Here is a 5,177-nt window from a genome sequence, read left to right as displayed (position 1 = left end):
GGTGGGGCGGGCAGCGCAGGGGCGCGCGGGTGGCGTGGGAGGCAGCGCGCGGGCCCGCGACCAGGTGTCGGGTCTCCACACCTGCGGGGAGGCCAAGGTACTGCTGGGGGCGGCGGGGAGTGGAGACGCATCACCTCCAGCTCTCGCTCGGCACTTGTCCCTAGTTGCTGTCTATTAACTGGCTGGGCTTTAACATAGATCCCTGTATTCTGTGTGCCCGACCCTCTGCTACGCGCTGGGGATACTTTAGTAATGAGGGAGGTCAACAATCTGTAATAAAAGCTACGGGAACGTTTAACAGGGAGGCCTGATGTACTACTCTGGGTGGTGGAGAGTCAGAGAAAGGAAAACGTGTACTCCAGAAAAGCAAAATGGTGTGTGAGAGTAAGATTTATTTTAGGAATGAGCCAGGAAGATCCCAGCTGGTGACTGCTCTGGATGGATTCCTGTCCCTGCCCGCGGGAAGTCCACAGAGGCCAGTCAACTTGGAAATAAATTATAAGCGCCAGAAAAAGTAAATGGCGTAAAACTATGACACCTTATGGCAAAGATAAAAGTGCAATGTGTGATTCCATGCGAAAGTCCTTGAGCTCAAGTGCCCCCAAATTGCTGTGGCTGGGATAAGGCGTGGAAGCTCTTGAGAGCAGTGGGCATCAGCGAGATGGGAAAGAAAGGCAGGTGGCTTGGGCAAAGGTAGAAGAGTTCTGTTTAGTGAAGTGTTTGTGGGACGCTGAGTAAAGCAGTTTGTCGTGGTCAAAGCAGCGACTGAGAAGGTTAATCAAGAAGAGAGTACATACCTGGCCCTGAGGGACAAGTATTTTCTGGTCTCCATTAATCCAGGGCTCTGTATGTCCCTTTGAGTCAACCAAGCTCTTTACTATACAGCTGTGTAACTCACTCCTGCAGTGAGCTTTTTCTGGAAGCTTTTACTGCTTCCATCCTCCTCCCACAAAAATCCAGAGAGATGATATTGCATAATAATTAAGAGCATGAGCTCTGAAGACTGGTGTCTTCAATTTAATTCCCTGGTCCTTCACTCCAAAGCTGGGCAACATTGTGCAAGAACGTAGTCCCTTTATAATGCAGTTTCCCCATCTGTAAATGACCATAATAGCACTGTCTACTTCATTTTGCTGTCCCATGTTGTGTTAGCTTTCTACTATTGGTGGAACAAATTATCACAAACTTAGCTTAAAACGACTCAAATTTATTATGTTATAGTTCTGTAGGCTAGATGTCTAATACGGGTCTCACTGGGCTAAAATCAAGGTGTCAGCACAACTGTGCCCTTTCCAGAGGCTCTAGGGTAATTCATTTCCTTACCTATTTCAGCTTCTAGAGGCCTTCCACATTCCTTGGCCCATGGCCCCCTTCCTCAGTCTTTCAAGCCAGCAATATTGCCTCTCTGACCATTCTTCTGTAGTCACATCTCCCTTTGACTCTGACCTAGGCCAGAAAAGATTCTCCGCTTTTAAGGACCCATGGCATTAGGTTTGACACAACCCCGTAATTCTGGATAATCTTCTATCTCAAGGTCTTAACGTTAATCACATCTACAATATCCCTTTTGTCATGTGACGTAATATATTTGCAGATTCCAGGGATTAGGACATGAACATTGTGGGGGCACCATTATTCTGCCTGCCACACTTAGTAAGGGCCCAATAAACATTACTAACATATATAAATGTCCTCCTTCCTATTAATGTGAAATTTCTGCCCTCCTTGGAAACTTCAACTCAGATGTATCTCCTTCATGAAGATTTCCCTAACGAATCACAACCTCCACTGACTCTAGATTCAACGTAGCACATATATCCATTCCACCAACAACTGTTTTAAGAGTTTGCACTTGTTTTGATTAGTTCCTTTTTATAATTTGAATTTTGTTCTGTACAGTTGACCTCCAGGGAACCGAAACAGCTGACCTCAGTGCACACTGGCTTGGGAGACTAAGGAAGCTCTGCTACATCCAAATACTTATTCTACCAAGAAACCTTATCACAAGCTTGTTTCCACTGTCTTGATGCTACAAGAGAATCCAGATCTTCTCTGGGTAAAATCTCACTTCCACAAGCTGTGAAAATATACAGAAAAAAAAAAAAGAAATCCCTTCCCAAGTCCACCAGCATTTTCACACCATGTTAAGGTCCTTAAGTTCAGAGATGACTTTTTTTTTTTCTAATTTTGCAATTTCTTGTAGTTCCTCATAGAGTCCTGCACATGGCTGAGAGAAAGCTGGAGGGTCTTCAAACCAGACAATGCTGAAGTTCTGAAGCCATTGGAAAGAGTTCAGGATGAGTTAGAAAGGAGCATTCCAAAGAGGTCTGAGTAGGTAGGAGTTTAATCCATTATTGGTAACAATTAGGAATTAAAACAATATCAAATTGTAAAAAGTTTCTTCAAACTTGCTCTTTATATGTTGACATTAAATATAACATCTTATAATATTGTGTATTCAGTTGCCTTAATAGAAATCTGTAGCACAAACAAAACGTTACCTCAAACTCCCTGATGTTCACTTTTATCAGGAGCTTCAATGCAAGAAATGATATTTATGGACTTTTGTCAGAGGATATACACTTCATCCATTCCTCTGGTTATTTAAAATTTTATCCTTGGATGGAGCCAAATACCTGTACCTAGACCCTAGTGTTTTGGCCCTTCATACCACTGTTTTTTACTGAGTAGTAAAAAACTGAATTTTTTTTCTTAGCAGACTGTGTCCTCAATTGCTGAGGACCACCTGGTGTTAGCACATCTGAAATGCAGGTTCAGCTCTTGAGAGGGGAAAATAAGTCTTTTGAAAATTGAACCTGAAACCAAAGCATAAGATCTGAGAACAAATTTGTACTGTCCTGCAAAGTGAACAGAAAGCCAGTTCTCTCTGCAGGAAATGGCAGGCTATCTTAGCTCAGACGATGAGCAGGGCCAGAATTCACTGTTCTGAAGAGTAAAGCAAGGTGAGGAGACATATGGCACAAGCCAGCTTCTTATTTGGCAATGCCCCATACTCGTGGGGCATTCCTTTCTGGAGTGTTCATTACCCAGACCTTTTCCCCTTCTCTTCTCCAACCCTGGTGCCATCTATCTAAACCCAGCTCCAAATGCCCGTGCCCTGGGAAGCCAGCCCTGCTTACATACTCCTCACTCCTGGCCTGTTTCAACACCTGCCCATAGAGATTACCTCAACGTTAAGTGGCAGTATCTTCCCCTCAAGTCAAGATGGAAGGAAGTCCATATACCACTTCTCCTTCTGAAACAGCTCTTGCTGGTTCCCTCTGTGACTTCTGACAGTTCCGTTAGTACCTGAAGTTTTTTGCTAAGAATTTAAAGCTAAATGTCCTCAATAGCTAACTATGTCAATTTTAATTATGGACGTAGCTATAACAAACACATTTATGTGAAAAAAGGCCTAAAGTGCTACATTTCTAAAAGGCTCCAAAACGAAGAATTTCAGCTATAGGCCAAAATAAAAACCATAATAGCTATTTACTGAGCACTATTTGCTAAGCCCTTTGTATTATCTAATTTAATCTTTAATAATTTAATTCATAATTTTTTTTGGTAATTAAATTAATACTAATTTTACTAAAATCTAATTTCACCCTCTAGGGTACTTTTGCTATCTCCAACTTAATTTGAAGAAACTGAGAGTTAGAGAGATTAGGTCACTTGTCCAAAGCCACACAGCTAGTAAGCTGTTCCTGTTTTTCCTGTTAATAAAAAAAATCAGATAAAAAGACTGTTCCGATGTTGTTTTACCCAAGGAATAAATGACTTAATCTGGTCTGAAGAGGTTGGGGGCAGGCAGTAGCGCACACTGGAAGACTGCACGTGCATGTTGAGTTCTTTTGGGGGCAGTGGATATTGACTTCCAGAGATCCACCCAAAATCTCTCATCAGGACTCCGGGGAGGGAAAAGATATAACAGGAAGACTGACAGAGCAGGAGACTGGCAGAGCAAGAGACGCGCTCTGTGTCTGGCAGGAAACTAACCAGCAAAGTAAGGGTTTAACCTGTAGATAAAATCTTAATCATTAACGACTTATACTTTGAGCCGCTTGTCTACAGACTAATAAACAATCTTTGGAAAGCCCCTCCGTCAGAAGGAGGCTGTAGAATGCAGCTGCCCAGGTCTGGCATTTAAATGTTTGGGTTCAAATTCCAATTCATCTCTTACTAGATGTGGGGCCTCAGTAGAGTGACTTAACTTGTCCAAGCCTCAGTTTCTTCAAGTGTGAATTGGGAGCAATAATAGTCCCTAGCTCACCAAGTGGTGTGGAGATTAAAGGAAATAATATATGTATAATATTGCATGAGCATTGGAGACGAGGATTATCCAACATTTGTTATTAAATCAGGAAGCCCAGAATTTAGCTTCCTCTTTGGTAAAATAAAAATAAAAACCAGACACAATATTGTTCTTTTTTTCTAACCATTAACAAAATAGCCTAATTCTGTATCAGAGTTCTCTGAACCTGAACCTTTTTTTTTTTTTCTGAATGCTCGATGGGAGGAAACTGCCTGAAAGTTGTTCCTGTTGTGGCTGGGGAACCAGGGCCCTGTCTTTGGGTTAGACCCTTGGTTCTGGATCCACTTTAGTGAGCCCTCCGGATCTTGCTTTAAGTCAAGGGTCTCTTCATTGTCCTTGGAGGCACACACATCATGGTGCCGAACAATCAGCGAGTCTGTCTCCATTTCCAGGCATGGGACAATGTCTGTATAGTTTACTACCAGCCCAGTTACTATTTGTTAAATAAATAATCCACATGCAAATACTTCTCATGTTAAGCTTAATGTTGTAAAAGCATGTTTCATGAGGTAGGGTACAGCTCTACAGAAAGATTCCCTTTCTCACTCCTAGGAACCCTATAGCAGACTTCCGGATCTTTATCCTCTCAAGACTTTGCTAATATCATTCAGATGTTTCTTAAAGAGTTTAAGAGCCTTTGTTATATAATTGCAGAACTTTATCAAAATGTAGAGTACAGGCAGTCTTTATATATTGGCTCTTATCAACTAACCCTTCCCTGTGCCTTTTAGCCACTCTTTAGGGCTGTCTTGTCAGTGGCTTTCCTCCAGCTTCTACCTTGTTGGTACAGTGACCCCAGGTGGCCATAGTCTGTAAGTGCAAGAGAATGTGAACAAAGCCCAGCCAGGCCTGGGAGGATTCC

General features: G+C 42.4%; 1 protein-coding gene across 1 annotated transcript in view; it reads right to left on the bottom strand.

Moving 5' to 3' along the window:
- The window catches only part of EXOC6 (exocyst complex component 6), a 215,349-nt gene that overhangs the window by 203,431 nt on the left and 6,741 nt on the right, over window positions 1-5,177 (bottom strand). The gene's annotated exons all lie outside the window — the stretch shown is intronic.

Source organism: Lipotes vexillifer, unplaced genomic scaffold, assembly GCF_000442215.2.
Source record: "Lipotes vexillifer unplaced genomic scaffold, Lipotes_vexillifer_v1.1 scaffold325, whole genome shotgun sequence".
Lineage (NCBI taxonomy): Eukaryota > Metazoa > Chordata > Mammalia > Artiodactyla > Lipotidae > Lipotes > Lipotes vexillifer.
This window is presented reverse-complemented; position numbering and strand designations above follow the sequence as displayed.